Source organism: Pseudophryne corroboree, chromosome 3, assembly GCF_028390025.1.
Source record: "Pseudophryne corroboree isolate aPseCor3 chromosome 3, aPseCor3.hap2, whole genome shotgun sequence".
NCBI lineage: Eukaryota > Metazoa > Chordata > Amphibia > Anura > Myobatrachidae > Pseudophryne > Pseudophryne corroboree.
In genome coordinates, this window is record NC_086446.1 from 48,341,100 (window position 1) to 48,360,681 (window position 19,582).

Below are 19,582 nucleotides of genomic sequence, written 5' to 3' on the forward strand. Positions count from 1 at the left end.
CATATATTGCTGTATGACTGTGTATTATCACCTGTTATTAGATATAGCCAGATGTGTGCTATTAGTACAGCGACTGTCCCCTATCACTGCACTGAGTCACCAGGAGACATGGCCGGACTACCAGGGCTAGCAGCTGGCCAGCTGTAGGCAAACAAGACACTTATGGGATAACACAGGGCTGGGACAGAGACATATCGGAGTCATCCTTTATGGACGCCTGACAGACGCCCTCTGTTCTCCACCCAACACAGCTAGTCTTCCTGAGGTACTCACCGCAGGTTCCATGCTGCAGCCTGAGCTCTTGGGGGGAGGCTCAGTGGCCACCCTCTGGATGCAGATAACAGATCCTGCAGGGGATCCTCATCTAACAACAGCCCCACAGCACCATGGGAACTGCACCATGTGTAATGTGCACCCCCTGTGTATTAGGCTGACTGGGGATTGTAGTTAATGGGCACTTGTGGGTGGTTTCCTAATCCACTCAGTTCTGCAAGATAGTGGGTAGGAGAGCGCTACGGGTGCCTGTAAGATAGTGGGTAGGCTAGCGCTACGGGTCCCTATAAGATAGTGGGTAGGATGGCGCTACGGGTTGCTGTAAGATAGTGGGTAGGATAGCGCTACAGGTCCCTGTAAGATAGTGGGTAGGATAGCGCTGTGGATCCCTATATGATAGTAGATAGGTTAGCGCTACAGGTCCCTGTAAGATAGTGGGTAGGATAGCGCTACGGGTGCCTGTAAGATAGTGGGTAGGATAGCACTGCAGGTCCCTGTAAGATAGTGGGTAGGATAGCACTACGGGTTGCTGTAAGATAGTGGGTAGGATAGCACTACGGGTTGCTGTAAGATAGTGGGTAGGATAGCGCTACAGGTCCCTGTAAGATAGTGGGTAGGATAGCACTACGGGTTGCTGTAAGATAGTGGGTAGGATAGCACTACGGGTTGCTGTAAGATAGTGGGTAGGATAGCGCTACAGGTCCCTGTAAGATAGTGGGTAGGATAGCGCTGTGGATCCCTATATGATAGTAGATAGGTTAGCGCTACGGGTCCCTGTAAGATAGTGGGTAGGATAGCGCTACGGGTCCCTGTAAGATAGTGGGTAGGCTAGCGCTACAGGTCCCTGTAAGATAGTGGGTAGGTTAGCGCTACAGTTACTTGAAAGATAGTCGGTAGGATAGCGCTAAGGGTCCCTGTAAGACAGTGGATTGGATAGCACTTCGGGTCCCTGTAAGATTCCTAATCCACTCAGTTCTGCAAGATAGTGGGTAGGATGGCGCTACGGGTCCCTGTAAGATAGTGGGTTGGATGGCGCTATGGGTGCCTGTAAGATACTGGGTAGGAAAGCACTACGGGTGCCTGTAAGATAGTGGGTAGGATAGCACTAAGGGTCCCTGTAAGATAGTGGGTAGGATAGCCCTACGGGTTCCTGTAAGATAGTGGGTTGGATAGCACTACGGGTCCCTGTAAGATAGTGGGTAGGATGGCGCTATGGGTCCCTGTAAGATAGTGGATAGGATAGCACTACGGGCTCCTGTAAGATAGTGGGTTGGATAGCACTACGGGTTCCTGTAAGATAGTGGGTAGTATAGCACTGCGGGTCCCTGTAAAATAGTGGTCTGGATAGCGCTACGGGTCCCTGTAAGACAGTGGGTAGGATGGCACTACGGGTAGCTGAAAGATAGTGGGTTGGATGGCGCTACGGATCCCTTTAAGATAGTTAGTAGGATGGTGCTACGGGTCGCTGTAAGATTGATGCATGTATACCAATAGCTGTTACATTGCAGACAGTCCGTATATACCTGTATTACTCTGTTTGGGTACATACACTGATATCCGGTACACACATTAATATTAAGCATTTATTTACAAGGCAAAAACTATAGTAAAGTTTAGAATTGTTCAGAAATGATAACTTGTAACTAGCTTAGAATTGTTCAGAAATGATAACTTGTAACTAGCTGTGCCTGAAGAAAATCTATACATAATCCCGAATGCCATTAGGTACTAGACGGAACACTGGCCGTCCCAACATGGAAGCGGCAGTGTGTATTGGTCGTTGCCCATCTGCGAGTTCATGCGGACCACTTCGCCTGTGTACATCCATGCTAGCGAATGCACCATCTGACACTAGTGACACTCCCATAATATAGCCACGGAACAGACCATATCTATGTGCATCACACAAGCCACCTCCCAGTCACTGCCCAGGAGAGCCCATCGCCACCTCTCTGATTTGGTCTGTCCCAGAAACCGTACACTCAGGGTAATGCATGCACCATAGGAGATATCAGACTTTGGGGGTCATTCAGAGATGTTCACTCGTTGCCGTTTTTCGCTATGCTGCGATTTGTTGCTAATTGCGCATGCGCAAGACACGCAGGGCGCATGCGCTTAGTTATTTAACTAAAAACATAGTAGATTTGCTGTGGATCCTGCGGCGCTTTTGAGTCGCACTGCTGATCGGTGAATGATTGACAGGAAAGGGGCGTTTCTGGGTGGTAACTGAGCGTTTTCCGGGAGTGTGCTAAAAAACGCAGGCGTGTCAGGGACAAACGTGGGAGTGTCTGGAGAAACGGGGGAGTGGCTGGCCGAATGCAGGGCGTGTTTGTGACATCAAGAACTGAACGGACTGAGCTGATCGCAATCTGTGAGTAGGTCTGGAGCTACTCAGAAACTGCAAGAAAATATTTATTAGCAGTTCTGCTAATCTTTCGTTCGCTATTCTGCTAAGCTAAGATACACTCCCAGAGGGCGGCGGCCTAGCGTGTGCAATGCTGCTAAAATCATTAGCATCTGCCCTGCTTATGGCTTAGCACCAGGCCCCTTACCTCTCACACGTGACCTCAGTCACTTTAATCATTTTTAAGTTCATGAAACATTGTGGTTTAATAAACAAACACTATGGGGTAAATGTAGAAGCCGCAGATTGCATGTACTGTGTTATTCCCCCTCATATCACTGTACGGTCCCCTCCCCCCTATATAATAATAATACCACATATCAGTGTGCGCCGGGGGCTGTGTTATTCCCCTCATATATCACTTTACGGTCCCCTCTCCTCTATATAATAATACCACATATCAGTGTGTGCCGGGAGCTGTGTTATTCCCCTGATATATCACTGTACAGTCCCCTCTCCCCTATATAATAATACCACATATCAGTGTGTGACGGGGGCTGTGTTATTCTCCATCATATATCACTGTACAGTCCCCTCTCCTCTATATAATAATACCACATATCAGTGTGTGCCGGGAGCTGTGTTATTCCCCTGATATATCACTGTACGGTCCCCTCTCCCCTATATAATAATACCACATATCAGTGTGTGCCGGGAGCCGTGTTATTCCCCCTCATATATCACTGTATGGTCCCCTCTCCCCTATATAATAATAATACTACATATCAGTGTGTGCCGGGGGCGGTGTTAATCCCTCCTCATATATCACTGTACGGTCCCCTCTCCCCTATATAATAATAATAATAATAATAATAATAATAAAAAATATCAGTGTGTGCAGGGAGCTGTGTTATTCCTCCTCATATATATCACTGTACGCTCCCCTCTCCTCTATATAATAATAATAATAATACCACATATCAGTGTGTGCCGGGAGCCGTGTTATTCCCCCTCATATATCACTGTACGTTCCCCTCTCCCCTATATAATAATACCACAAACCAGTGTGTGCCAGGGACTGTGTTATTTCCCCTCATAGAACACTGTACGGTCCCCTCTCACCTATATAACGAGATTTATGGCAAGAACTTACCTTTGTTAAATCTCTTTCTGCAAGGAACACTGGGCTCCACAAGGATTGGACAATGGGGTGTAGAGTAGGATATTGATCCGAGGCACCAACAGGCTCAAAGCTTTGACTGTTCCCAGAATGCACAGCGCCGCCTCCTCTATAACCCCGTCTCCCTGCATATTAGCTCAGTTTTTAGTTAACCAGCCCAATGCAGTAGCAGGAAAAGAGACGACAACGGTTAGTAGCCACATACACCACACTCTCACGACAAGAGAAGTGTCAGCGGCTAATGCCATACCAACCCAAAGAAGCTAAGCGCGTCAGGGTGGGTGCCTTGTGCAGCCCAGTGTACCTCGCAGAAAGAGATTTAACAAAGGTAAGTTCTTACCATAAATCTCGTTTTCTGCTGCGGGGTACACTGGGCTGCACAAGGATGGGGATGTCCTCAAGCAGTTCCTTATGGGAGGGGGCGCACTGTAGCGGGCACAAGAACCCGGCGTCCAAAGGAAGCATCCTGGGAAGCGGCAGTATCGAAGGCATAATACCTTATGAACGTGTTCACTGAGGACCACGTAGCCGCCTTGCACAATTGGTCAAGGGTCGCAACACGGCGGGCCGCCCAAGAAGGTCCAACAGACCGAGTAGAATGGGCCATAATGTGAGCAGGAGCTGACAGACCAGCCTTCACATAAGCATGTGCAGTCACCATTCTAATCCATCTGGCCAGGGTCTGCTTGTGAGCAGGTCAGCCACGTTTGTGAAATCCAAACAAAACAAAAAATAAGAATTTACTTACCGATAATTCTATTTCTCGTAGTCCGTAGTGGATGCTGGGGACTCCGTCAGGACCATGGGGAATAGCGGCTCCGCAGGAGACAGGGCACAAAATTAAAAGTTTGACCACTAGGTGGTGTGCACTGGCTCCTCCCCCTATGACCCTCCTCCAAGCCTCAGTTAGGATACTGTGCCCGGACGAGCGTACACAATAAGGAAGGATTTTGAATCCCGGGTAAGACTCATACCAGCCACACCAATCACACTGTACAACTTGAGATCTGAACCCAGTTAACAGCATGATAACAGAGGAGCCTCTGAAAAGATGGCTTCCAACAATAATAACCCGATTTTTGTAACAATAACTATGTACAAGTATTGCAGACAATCCGCACTTGGGATGGGCGCCCAGCATCCACTACGGACTACGAGAAATAGAATTATCGGTAAGTAAATTCTTATTTTCTCTGACGTCCTAAGTGGATGCTGGGGACTCCGTCAGGACCATGGGGATTATACCAAAGCTCCCAAACGGGCGGGAGAGTGCGGATGACTCTGCAGCACCGAATGAGAGAACTCCAGGTCCTCCTTAGCCAGGGTATCAAATTTGTAGAATTTTACAAACGTGTTCTCCCCTGACCACGTAGCTGCTCGGCAGCGTTGTAATGCCGAGACCCCTCGGCAGCCGCCCAAGGTGAGCCCACCTTCCTTGTGGAGTGGGCATTTACAGATTTTGGCTGTGGCAGGCCTGCCACAGAATGCGCAAGTTGAATTGTGCTACAAATCCAACGAGCAATCGTCTGCTTAGACGCAGGAACACCCAGCTTGTTGGGTGCATACAGTATAAACAGCGAGTCAGACTTTCTGACTCCAGCCGTCCTTGAATATATATATATATTTTTAAGGCTCTGACAACGTCGAACAACTTGGAGTCCTCCAAGTCGCTAGAAGCCGCAGGCACCACAATAGGTTGGTTCAGGTGAAACGCTGATACCACCTTAGAGAGAAACTGAGGACGCGTCCGCAGTTCTGCCCTGTCCCAATGGAAAATCAGATATGGCTTTTGTACGAAAAAGCCGCCAATTCTGACACTCTCCTGGCCGAAGCCAGGGCCAGTAACATGGTCACTTTCCATGTAAGATATTTCAAATCCACCGATTTGAGTGGCTCAAACCAATGGGATTTGAGGAATCCCAAAACTACATTGAGATCCCACAGTGCCACTGGAGGCACAACCGGGGCTGTATATGTAGTACTCCTTTGACAAAAGCTTGGACTTCAGGAACTGAAGCCAATTCTTTCTGGAAGAAAATCGACAGGGCCGAAATTTGAACCTTAATGGACCCCAATTTAAGGCCCATAGACAATCCTGTTTGCAGGAAATGTAGGAATCGACCCAGTTGAAATTCCTCCGTCGGAGCCCTCTCCTTCAGGATCCGGCATTCAACCGCCATGCCGTCAAACGCAGCCGCGGTAAGTCTAGAGGTAGAGTGCACGGATCCTCCGTGCGCATCTCTTGAAGTTCCGGGTACCAAGTCTTTCTTGGCAAATCCGGAGCCACGAGTATCGTTCTTACTCCCCTTCGCCTTATAATTCTCAGTACCTTGGGTATGAGAGGCAGAGGGGGGAACACATACATTGACTGGTACACCCATGGTGTTACCAACGCGTCCACAGCTATTGCCTGAGGGTCTCTTGACCTGGCGCAATACCTGTCCAGTTTTTTGTTGAGGCGGGACGCCATCATGTCCACCTTTGGTTTTTCCCAACGGTTCACAATCATGTGGAAGACTTCTGGATGAAGTCCCCACTCTCCCGGGTGGTGATCATGTCTGCTGAGGAAGTCTGCTTCCCAGTTGTCCACTCCCGGAATGAACACTGCTGACAGTGCTATCACATGATTTTCTGCCCAGTGAAAAATCCTTGCAGCTTCTGCCATTGCCCTCCTGCTTCTTGTGTCGCCCTGTCTGTTTACGTGGGCGACTGCCGTGGTGTTGCCCTACTGGATCAACACCGGCTGACCCTGAAGCAGAGGTCTTGCCAGGCTAAGAGCATTGTAATTTGCCCTTAGCTCCAGTATATTTATGTGAAGTGAAGTCTCCAGGCTTGACCACCCTCCCTGGAAATTTCTTCCCTGTGTGACTGCTCCCCAGCCTCTCAGGCTGGCATTCGTGGTCACCAGGACCCAGTCCTGAATGCCGAATCTGCGGCCCTCCAAAAAGGTGAGCACTCTGCAACCACCACAGAAGAGACCCCCTTGTCCTTGGAGACGGGGCTATCCGCTGATGCATCTGAAGATGCGATCCGGACCATTTGTCCAGCAGATCCCACTGAAAGGTTCTTGCGTGGAATCTGCCGAATGGAATCGCTTCGTAAGAAGCCACCATTTACCCAGGACTCTTGTGCATTGATGCACTGACACTTTTCCTGGTTTTAGGAGGTTCCTGACTAGCTCGGATAACTCCCTGGCTTTCTCCTCCGGGAGAAAAACCTTTTTCTGAACTGTGTCCAGAATCATCCCTAGGAACAGCAGACGTGTCGTCGGGCTCAGCTGGGATTTTGGAAAATTTAGAATTCACCCGTGCTGTTGCAGCACTACTTGGGTTAGTGCTACACCGGCCTCTAACTGTTCTCTGGATCTTGCCCTTATCAGGAGATCGTCCAAGTAAGGGATAATTAATACGCCTTTTCTTCGAAGAAGAATCATCATTTCGGCCATTACCTTGGTAAAGACCCGGGGTGCCGTGGACAATCCAAACGGCAACGTCTGAAACTGATAGTGACAGTTTTGTACCACGAACCTGAGGTACCCTTGGTTTGAAGGGCAACTTGGGACATGGAGGTAAGCATCCTTGATGTCCAAGGACACCATAAAGTCCCCTTCTTCCAGATTCGCTATCACTGCTCTGAGTGATTTCATCTTGAACTTGAACCTTTGTATGTAAGTGTTCAAAAGATTTCAGACTTAGAATAGGTCTCACCGAGCCGTCCGGCTTCGGTACCACAAACAGCGTGGAATAATACCCCTTTCCTTGTTGTAGTAGGGGTACCTTGACTATTACTTGCTGGGAATACAGCTTGTGAATAGCTTCCAACACCGTCTCCCTGTCGGAGGGAGATGTTGGTAAAGCAGACTTCAGGAATCTGCGAGGAAGAGACGTCTCGAATTCCAATCTGTACCCCTGTGATACTACCTGCAGGATCCAGGGGTCGACTTGCGAGTGAGCCCACTGCGCGCTGAAATTCTTGAGACGACCCCCCCCCCCGGACCTGAGTCCGCTTGTAAGGCCCCAGCGACATGCTGAGGACTTTTCAGAAGCGGGGGAGTGCTTCTGCTCCTGGGAAGGAGCTGCTTGCTGCAGTCTCTTACCCTTTCCTTTGCCTCAGGCAGATATGAATGGCCTTTTGCCCGCTTGTTCTTATGAGAACGAAAGGACTGAGGCTGAAAAGACGGTGTCTTTTTCTGTTGGGAGGTGACCTGAGGTAAAAAAAGGTGGATTTTCCGGCTGTTGCCGTGGCCACCAAGTCCGATAGACCGACCCCAAATAATTCCTCCCCTTTATACGGCAAACTTCCATATGCCGCTTGGAATCCGCATCACCTGACCACTGTCGCGTCCATAAACTTCTTCTGGCAGAAATGGACAGCGCACTTACCCTTGATGCCAGAGTGCAAATATCCCTCTGTGCATCTCGCATATAAAGAAAATGCATCCTTTAAATGCTCTATAGTCAATAAAATATTGTCGCTATTCAGGGTATCAATATTTCCAGTCAGAGATTCCGACCAAACCCCCCCAGCACTGCACATCCATGCTGGGGCGATTGCTGGTCGCAGTATAACATCAGTATGTGTGTATATACTTTTTAGAGTATTTTCCAGCCTCCTATCAGCTGGATCTTTGAGGGCGGCCGTATCAGGAGACGGTAACGCCACTTGTTTTGATAAGCGTGTGAGCGCCTTATCTACCCTAGAGGGTGTTTCCCAGCGCGCCCTAACCTCTGGCGGGAAAGGGTATAATGCCAATAACTTCTCTGAAATTAGCAACTTCCTATCGGGGGTAACCCACGCTTCATCACACACTTCAATCAATTCATCTGATTCAGGAAAAACTACAGGTAGTTTTTTCACACCCCACATAATACCCATTTTTGTGGTACTTGTAGTATCAGAAATATGTAACGCCTCCTTCATTGCCGTGATTATGTAACGTGTGGCCCTACTGGAAAATACGTTTGTTTCTTCACCGTCGACACTGGAGTCAGTGTCCGTGTCTGTCGACCGACTGAGGTAATGGGCGTTTTAAAGCCCCTGACGGTGTTTGAGACGCCTGGACAGGTACTAATTGGTTTGCCGGCCGTCTCATATCGTCAACCGACCTTGTAGCGTGTTGACACTATCACGTAATTCCATAAATAAAGCCATCCATTCCGGTGTCGACTCCCTAGGGGGTGACATCCCATTACAGGCAATTGCTCCGCCTCCACACCAACATCGTCCTCATACCTGTCGACACACACGTACCGACACACAGCACACACACAGGGAATGCTCTGATAGAGGACAGGACCCCACTAGCCCTTTGGGGAGACAGAGGGAGAGTTTGCCAGCACACACCAAAGCGCTATAATTATACAGGGACAACCTTATAGTAAGTGTTTTCCCTTATAGCAGCTTAATATATAATAATATCGCCAAAAAATGCCCCCCCTCTCTGTTTTAACCCTGTTTCTGTAGTGCAGGGGAGAGCCTGGGAGCCTTCCCACCAGCGGATCTGTGTGGGAAAAATGGCGCTGTGTGCTGAGGAGATAGGCCCCGCCCCCTTCACGGCGGGCTCTTCTCCCGGTTTTTTCTGTAATCCTGGCAGGGGTTAAATACATCCATATAGCCCAGGGGCTATATGTGATGTATTTTTAGCCAGTAAAGGTAATTACATTGCTGCCCAGGGCGCCCCCCCCTAGCGCCCTGCACCCTCAGTGACCGCGGTGTGAGGTGTGCTGAGAGCAATGGCGCACAGCTGCAGTGCTGTGCGCTACCTTAAGAAGACTGGGAAGTCTTCAGCCGCCGATTTCTGGACCTCTTCTCTCTTCAGCATCTGTAAGGGGGCCGGCGGCGCGGCTCCGGTGACCCATCCAGGCTGTACCTGTGATCGTCCCTCTGGAGCTAGTGTCCAGTAGCCTAAGAAGCCAATCCATCCTGCACGCAGGTGAGTTCGCTTCTTCTCCCCTTAGTCCCGCGTTGCAGTGAGCCTGTTGCCAGCAGGACTCACTGAAAATAAAAAAACCTAACAAACTTTTATTCTAAGCAGCTTTTTAGGAGAGCCACCTAGATTGCACCCTTCTCGGCCGGGCACAAAAACCTAACTGAGGCTTGGAGGAGGGTCATAGGGGGAGGAGCCAGTGCACACCACCTAGTGGTCAAACTTTTAATTTTGTGCCCTGTCTCCTGCGGAGCCGCTATTCCCCATGGTCCTGACGGAGTCCCCAGCATCCACTTAGGACGTCAGAGAAAAACAGATTTTCTAATAGAAGCAGTTCTCTTCACGTAGATACGGAGAGCCCGTACCACATCCAAAGACCACTCTTTGGGAGACAAATCAGGAGAGACAAAGGCCGAAACCACAACCTCCTGATTAAGGTGGAACTAAGAAACCACCTTAGGTAAATATCCGGGACGAGTCCTAAGAACCGCCCGGTCACGGTGAAAAATCAGATATGGGGAACTACAAAACAAGGCACCCAGATCCGACACTCTTCTAGCAGAGGCAATAGCCAGCAAGAACACCACCTTAAGGGAAAGCCACTTAAGGTCAGATGTACCCAGGGGTTCAAACGGAGGCTCCTGCAATGCCTCCAAAACCACCGACAAGTCCCAAGGAGCCACAGGCGGGACATAGGGAGGTTGGATACACAACACACCCTGAGTGAAAGTATGAACATAAGGTAAAGTCGCAATTTTTCTCTGACACCACAAGGCAGAAATATGAACCTAGAGGGAGGCCAGACGCAGGCCTAAATCTAGGCTCTGCTGCAGAAAAGCCAAAAGTTTGGCTGTACTAAACTTGGAAGCGTCATAATTATTAGATGCGCACCAAACAAAGTAGGAATGCCAGACCCTATAGTAAATCCGAGCAGAAGCTGGTTTCTGGGCCCGCAACATAGTTTGAATGACCTCTTCAGAAAAACCCTTAGCCCTCAAGACGGAAGCTTCAAGAGCCACGCTGTCAAAGACAGCCGGGCTAGGTCCTGGTAGACACAGGGGCCCTGAACAAGGAGGTCTGGGCATTGTGGAAGCAGAAGTGGACACTCCGACTTTAGGCCTTGCAGGTCTGAGAACCAGTGCCGTCTGGGCCACGCCAGAGCTATGAGAAGCAGATTTCTTTTTTCTTGCTTGAACTTCCGAATTACCCTGGGCAGGAGTGACACCGGAGGGAACACGTACGGCAGCTAAAACCTCCACGGCACCGCCAGCGCATCCACGAATGCTACTTGAGGATCCCTTGTTTTTTGCTCCGAAGACCGGAACCTTGTGATTGTGTCGAGACGCCATCAGATCTACATCTGGGAGACCCCACTTTTCCACTAGGAGTTGAAACACTTCTGGATGGAGGCTCCACTCGCCGGCATGCACGTCCTGACGACTGAGAAAGTCTGCTTCCCAATTCGGGACTCCCGGAATGAATATTGCCGATATGGCCGGTAGATGGCGTTCCGCCCAACGTAGAATCCGTGAGACTTCCTTCATTCCTGAACGGCTTTGAGTGCCACCTTGATGATTTATGTAAGCCACAGTGGTGGCGCTGTCCGACTGTATTTGAACAGGACGGTTCTGAATTAAATGCTGGGCCAGGTTCAACGCATTGAAGACCGCCCACAATTCCAGAATGTTGATCGAGAGGAGAGATTCCTCCTTGGTCCACGGACCCTGAAGGGAGTGTTGCTCCAGCACCGCGCCCCAACCTCTTAGACTGCCATCTGTCGTAAACAGGACCCAATTGGATATCCAGAAGGGACAGCCCCTGCACAACTGTTGGTCCCGGAGCCACCAAAGTAGCGACAGACGGACCTCCGGAGTCAATGAGATCATGTGAGACCTGATCCGGTGAGGCAGGCCGTCCCACTTGGCTAGAATCAGCCTCTGGAGGGGGCGAGAATGGAATTGAGCATACTCAACCATGTCGAATGCCGAGACCATGAGGCCCAGCACCTGCATCGCCGAATGTATCAACACTTGCGAATGATAAAGGAAGCAACGAATCCTGTCCTGAAGCTTCAGGACTTTCTCCTGAGACAAGAACAACCGCTGGTTGTAAGTGTCCAATAGCGCTCCCAGGTGCACCATGCTCTGAGCAGGGACCAGGGAGGATTTCTTCCAGTTGATGAGTCGCCCGTGGGCTTGTAGAAACCAAACCGTCATATCCAGATGACACAGGAGAAGTTTTGGGGAATTTGCCAGGATTAGCAAGTCGTCCAGGTACGGCAGTATCCTGACCACTTGACGGCGGAGTACCACCGTCATCGCCGCCATTACTTTGGTGAAGACTTGCGGAGCCGTTGTCAAACCAAAAGGTAACGCCCGAAACTGGTAATGAAGGTTGCCAATAGCGAACCTCAGGTATTGCTGATGTGACGCTGCTATAGGAATATGCAGGTAAGCATCCTGTATATCCAGGGAGACCATGTAGTCCCCAGGTTCCAAAGCCAGAACTATAGAGCGAAGGGTTTCCATACGGAACTTGGAAATCTTCACAAACCTGTTCAAAGCCTTGAGGATGAGAATGGGCCGGGGGGACCCATTCGGTTTCGGGACTCGAAACAGCGGAGAATAGTACCCCCGGCCCCTCTGAGCAAGAGGCACCTGTACTACGACTCCTGTATCCAGGAGGGTCTGTACCACCGAATGCAGAGTGTTTGCCTTTGTCTGGCCCGACGGGACGTCTGTCTGGCGAAACTGATGAGGGGGTCGGTTTTTGAAGGCTATGGCGTAACCTCGAGTGATGACTTCCCGTACCCAGGCATCTGAAGTGGTCTTCAACCATTCCTGGGTATACCCTATAAGCCGGCCCCCCACCCTGGGATCCCCCAGAGGTAGGCCCGCCCCGTCATGCGGCAAGCTTATCAGTCTTGGAAGCTGGCTGACGGGCAGCCCAGGCTCTTTTGGGCTTTGGCTTACCAGGTTTGGAAGTGCGGGCCTGCTTGTGGTACGCCTGACCTTTTGCTTTACCTAAAGGGCGAAAGGACGTACCTTTAGCCTTCGACACAGAAGGAACGGTATTTGGTAGACAGGCAGTTTTGGCAGTAGCCAAGTTAGCCACTATCTTATTTAAGTCCTCCCCAAACAGAATATCTCCCTTGAAAGGGAGTACCTCCAGGGTTTTTCTAGAGTCCAGATCCACAGACCAGGATCTCAGCCACAATATCCGGTGAGCCAGGACTGACGTAGCAGAGGCCTTGGCTGCTAGGATACCGGCATCCGAAGCCGCCTCTTTAATATATCGAGAAGCTGCGACAATATATGACAAGCATTGTCTAGCATGGTCAGAGGAGATTTCAATATATAACTCCAAGGCCCACGCTTCAATAGCCTCGGCAGCCTATGTAGCTGCAATAGTGAGCCTTTGCGCAGCACCCGGGAGGGTGTAAATCGCTTTCAGACAACCCTCCACACGCTTATCCATAGGCTCTTTTAGAAACGTGACGGTAGTGACAGGTAGAGCTGAGGAAACCACCATCCTAGCCACATGCGAGTCCACTGGAGGAGGCGTTTCCCAATTCTTAGACAGCTCTGGCGCGAGGGAATAGCGAGCCAGCATTTTCTTGTGAGGCACAAACTTCGTACCCGGGTTTTCCCAGGGTTCCTGACTTATATCCACTAGGTGGTCAGAGTGAGATAAAACTTGTTTAACCACCTTCTGACGCTTGAACCTATCTGGTTTCTTAGGAGGAACGGATGACTCGGGATAATCCGTAATCTGTAGAATTAACTTAATAGCCTCCAAAAGATCAGGAACATCCACATGTGAACTACCCTCCCCATCAGCCTTATCCGAGTCAGAACCTGTGGGGTCAGTGTATGTGCCGTCTTCATCAGACGAGGTGTCAGTGACAGCAGTGGATTGTGAGACAAGCGCTCGCTTAGAGGACCCCTTGGACATAGGCAAGTGATGGTCAGACTTTTTAGTAGTCAGGGACTGGTTCAACTTCTTTAACTGAGCAGATAAATCGTCCGCCCATGGCGGGTTAGCTGCAGGGACCACATACGGTTGTACCGGCATTGGGGGTCCCATAGGGGTGTTAGTTAATAAACTAGCGTATGCAGAAGCGTGGAAAAAGCGGCCCACGGTGGGTCAGTATGTGCTTCCGTTGCCACAGTCCCACTGGGGGGCAAGGAGCCCCCAGAACCAGAGCCCACAGCTGCTATATTCTCCTCATATGGGTCTGGGCTTCAGCAACACCTGTAGTGTGTTCAGCCCCAGAACCGTTACCCTCAGAAGCAGACATGATATAACTTGCAGAATGAGGTAACACAGTACAATTATTAGCAGCACTATACCTCTAAACCCAAACCCCTGCGCCGTGTAGTCAGCACCAGCAGAGATAAAGGAGAGATATGGTGACTAAATCAGAGAGAAAAATACGTAATACAGTATGGGGAATATTCAATTAGCAGCGATAATGAACTTTTCACGTGAAAAGTCTGGTTTTCGCGTGAAAAAACGGACTTTACCCGCGAAACGCAATTACAGCCTATTCAATTTTCCGTGAAAACTTATAGGTGATCATTTTTTCACTAATTTCACTTCACCTACTCTGAGCAGGTGAAAAGTTGGGAAAAGTCACTATTTTAAGGTAAAAATGTTTGTATATGGTCCAGAACTCCTGGGACACCCCCCTTAATGACTAATTAGGCACGTTGTGGTTTTTAATTATTTTTAATTGGCCAATAATGACATGTCATTTTTGGGGTGAAAAAGTTCAAAGTGATGGAAATTGGGGTTCAAGGTATGGGACAGGTATATTGGGGTGCTTTATGAGTGGGACAGGTGTTTTTAGGCTTGCAGATGGGAGTAATTGGTCTTTTTCCACTTTTTTTTTTTTAAAGTACCCTAAAATGACCCAAATATATACTTATACCCATTTTCATGTACCCCAAATTTAATGAGAGCATTTATTTTGCTCAAAAAAACTTGCTTTCTATGATTTTTTTTTGCATTTTTTTAAAAATGCATATAACAGCCATTTCACACAATTTAAGTCCCCAAAAACTCTATAATGTGATCTCTAATACACTTCTCTTCTGTTTTCCTATGTTAGTTTAGCATTTTTTGGGGTACAGGATGATTTCCCCATTTTCACCTGCACTTTTCACTGCAAGAATTTTCACGTGAAACAAGTTTGGAATTAAATAGGTTGAAACACGGAGCGTTTTCGCAGCAATTTTCGCCCGATTGGCGTGAAAAATTTTCAGGCGAAAAATTGCAGCGAATTTGCGGATAATTGAATACCCTAGTATATCCTTTGTAAAATACTAAATTAGATAAAACCTGACGCACCAAGCCCCCTCAGGTTATAGAATATAGGGATAGCAAGTTGAGTGAAAGACACGAAATGGACAACACTCAGCTATCAAATGCACACACAGATAGTCACAGTTTGTACAATGCAGAGGTTATTACTGACAATAATACTGCACTGGACTAGCTTACACAACTATATAACAATAGATATAACAGTACACAGTAAGAACTGGATGTATATCACAGGATAATTGTACTATAAAACCCTGACTAAGGGGGTAATTCCAAGTTGATCGCAGCAGGAAAAATTTTTAGCAGTTGGGCAAAACCATGTGCACTGCAGGGGAGGCAAATAATAAGAATTTACACACCGGTAATTCTATTTCTAGTAGTCCGTAGTGGATGCTGGGAACTCCGTAAGGACCATGGGGAATAGCGGCCTCCGCAGGAGACTGGGCACTCTAAGAAAGAATTAGGACTATTGGTGTGCACTGGCTCCTCCCTCTATGCCCCTCCTCCAGACCTCAGTTAGGGAAACTGTGCCCGGAAGAGCTGACACAATATGGAAAGGATTTGGAATCCCGGGTAAGACTCATACCAGCCACACCAATCACACCGTACAACTCGCGATACTATACCCAGTTAACAGTATGAATAACAACTGAGCCTCTCGAACAGATGGCTCAAAACAATAACCCTTTAGTTAGGCAATAACTATATACAAGTATTGCAGACAATCCGCACTTAGGATGGGCGCCCAGCATCCACTACGGACTACGAGAAATAGAATTACCGGTGAGTAAATTCTTATTTTCTCTGACGTCCTAGTGGATGCTGGGTACTCCGTAAGGACCATGGGGATTATACCAAAGCTCCCAAACGGGCGGGAGAGTGCGGATGACTCTGCAGCACCGAATGAGCAAACTCAAGGGTAGGGTATCAAACTTGTAGAATTTTGCAAAAGTGTTTGAACCCGACCAAGTAGCAGCTCGGCAAAGTTGTAAAGCCGAGACCCCTCGGGCAGCCGCCCAAGAAGAGCCCACCTTCCTCGTGGGAATGTGCAAGTTGAATCGTGCTACAGATCCAACGAGCAATAGTCTGCTTTGAAGCAGGAGCATCCAGTTTGTTGGGTGCATACAGGATAAATAGCGTGTCAGTTTTTCTGACTCCAGCCGTCCTGGAAACATAGATTTTCAGTGCCCGGACTACATCCAGCAACTTGGAATCCTCCAAGTCCCGAGTAGCCGCAGGCACCACAATAGGTTGGTTCAAATGATACCACCTTAGGAAGGAATTGAGGATGAGTCCTCAATTCTGCCCTTTCCATATGGAAAATCAGATATGGGCTTTTACACTACAAAGCCGCCAATTCTGACACCCGCCTGGCCGAAGCCAAGGCCAACAGCATGACCACCTTCCACAGAGATATTTTAACTCCACGGTCTTAAGTGGCTCAAACAAATGTGATTTTAGGAAATCCAACACAACGTTGAGATCCCAAGGTGCCACTGGTGGCACAAAAGGGGGCTGAATATGCAGCACTCCCTTAACAAACGTCTGAACTTCAGGCAGTGAGGCCAGTTCTCTTTGAAAGAAAATAGACAAGGCCGAACATCTGCACTTTTATGGATCCCAATTTTAGGCCCATAGTCACTCCTGACTGTAGGAAGTGCAGAAAACGACCCAGCTGAAATTCCTCTGTTGGGGCCTTCCTGGCCTCACACCAAGCAACATAATTTCGCCATATGCGGTGATAATGTTTTGCTGTCACATCCTTCCTAGCTTCTATCAGCGTAGGAATGACTTCATCTGGAATACCTTTTTCCATTAGGATCTGGAGTTCAACCGCCATGCCGTCAAACGCAGCCGCGGTAAGTCTTGGAACAGACAGGGCCCCTGCAGCAGCAGGTCCTGTCGGAGCGGCAGAGGCCATGGGTCCTCTGAGATCATTTCTTGTAGTTCTGGGTACCAAGTTCTTCTTGGCCAATCCGGAGCAAAGAATATTGTTCTTCCTCCTCCTTTTATTACAATTCTCAGCCCTTGGGTATGAGAGGAAGAGGAGGGAATACCTAGACAGACTGGAACACCCACGGTGTTACTAGTGCGACCACAGCTATCGCCTGAGGGTCCCTTGACCTGGCGTAAAACCTTTTTTAGCTTTTTATTGAGGTGAGATGCCATCAAGTCCATCTGAGGCAGTTCCCATGAATTTGCAAACTGCGTGAAGAATTCCTGATGAAGTCCCCACTCTCCCGGGTGGAGGTCGCTCCCGGAATGAACACTGCTGACAGTGCGCTTATTTGATTCTCCGCCCAGCAAAAAATTCTGGTGGCTTCTACCCTCGCCACCCTGCTCCTGGTGCCGTCTTGGCGGTTTACATGAGCCCCTCCGGTCTGATTGGATCAGAACCGGTTGGTCGCGAAGTAGGATCTCAGCTTGACTCAGGGCGTTGTATATGGCCCAATAGTTCCAGGATATTGATGTGAAGGCAAGTCTGTTAACTTGACCACAAACCTTGGAAATTTCTTCCCTGTGTAACTGCCCCCCACCCTCGGAGGCTTGCATCCGTGGTAACCAGGACCCAGTCCTGAATGCCTAATCTGCGGCCCTCAAGAAGGTGAGCACTCCGCAGCCACCACAGGAGAGACATGATTTCTCAGGTTGTATCCTGGCGTCGGTGTGCTGAGGAAGAAGGCCCGGCCCCCTCAGCGGCGGGCTTCTGTCCGTTTATGTAGTTTAATGGCGGGGGTTTTTACCCATATACAGTGCTAGACTGTATTATGTGTGTTTGTTTTTATTGCCAAAAGGTCATCTAATTGCTGCCCAGGGCGCCCCCCCCCCCACCCCAGCGCCCTGCACCCACCAGTGACCGTAGTATGTGGTTTGCTGTGGGAGCAATGGCGCACAGCTGCAGTGCTGTGCGCTACCTTATTGAAGACCGGAGTCTTCAGCCGCCGATTTTCTCCTGGTTCTTCCGTCTTCTGGCTCTGTAAGGGGGACAGCGGCGCGGCTCCGGGACCGGACGACCGAGGCTGGGCCTGTGTTCGATCCCTCTGGAGCTAATGGTGTCCAGTAGCCTTAGAAGCCCAAGCTAGCTGTAAGCAGGTAGGTTCGCTTCTCTCCCCTAAGTCCCACGAAGCAGTGAGTCTGTTGCCAGCAGATCTCACTGAAAATAAAAAACCTAACAAATACTTTCTTTCTAGGAAGCTCAGGAGAGCCCCTAGAGTGCATCCAGCTCTGGCCGGGCACAGATACTAACTGAGGTCTGGAGGAGGGGCATAGAGGGAGGAGCCAGTGCACACCAGATATAGTACCTAATCTTTCTTTTAGAGTGCCCAGTCTCCTGCGGAGCCCGTCTATACCCCATGGTCCTTACGGAGTACCCAGCATCCACTAGGACGTCAGAGAAATGTGCAACACATTTTTCATTGCCGTAATCATGCAACGGATGGCCCTATTGGAATGTACACTAGTCTCGTCGTCGATAAACTGGAGTCAGTATCCGTGTCGACATCTGTGTCTGCCATCTGAGGTAGCGGGCGTTTTTGAGCCCCTGATGGCTTTTGAGACGCCTGGGTAGACACGGGCTGAGAAGCCGGCTGTCCCACATCTGCTATGTTATCAAACCTTTTATGTAAGGAGTTGACACTGTCGCGTAATTTCTTCCACATATCCAGTAGCCTAGAAGCCCAAGCTAGCTGCAAGCAGGTAGGTTCGCTTCTCTCCCCTAAGTCCCTCGTAGCAGTGAGTCTGTTGCCAGCAGATCTCACTGAAAATAAAAAACCTAATAAATACTTTCTTTACTAGAAGCTCAGGAGAGCCCCTAATGTGCAACCAGCTTGAGCCGGGCACAGATTCTAACTGAGGTCTGGAGGAGGGGCATAGAGGGAGGAGCCAGTGCACACCAGTAGTCCTAATTCTTTCTTAGAGTGCCCAGTCTTCTGCGGAGCCCGCTATTCCCCATGGTCCTTACGGAGTTCCCAGCATCCACTAGGACATCAGAGAAGTAACATGTGCAGAGAGAGTTAGATTTGGGTGGGTTATTTAGTTTCTGTGCAGGGTAAATACTGGCTGCTTAATTTTTAAACTTCAATTTAGATTGCAGATTGAACACACCACACCCAAATCTCTCTCTCTCTGCACATGTTATATCTGGCCCCCCCTGCAGTGCACATGGTATTGCAGAACTGCTAAAAAATTTCCTGCTGCGATCAACTTGGAATTACCCACCAAGTGCACTCTTTCTTACTAACACTGACTAAAAAAGGCAGGTAGAATACTTAAGTGTCATGTAAAGTCACAGCACTGACAACCAGGCGGCTTTACATAGGAGGATTTACCCAAGCAGTCCCAGGAACAGTGAGCTGAGGGATAATGGCGCCGCAGACACTGACAGGGAGTGTGGAAAAGACAGAGATGCAGCTCCAGGGCGGGAACACTTGCTAGAAATGGCGCCCTGGGGCTGGGGGAGGGGCTTCAGGTCTAAGCCTTATCCCCTCTGCTGGCAAAACCACCGGGTACTGTGGGTGATAGAAGAATTGGT

The 19,582-nt window shown here is 49.2% G+C and overlaps 1 protein-coding gene across 1 annotated transcript in view; it reads right to left on the minus strand.

The window, feature by feature from the left end:
- The window catches only part of LOC135054679 (zinc finger protein 260-like), a 43,994-nt gene that overhangs the window by 16,642 nt on the left and 7,770 nt on the right, over window positions 1-19,582 (minus strand). The gene's annotated exons all lie outside the window — the stretch shown is intronic.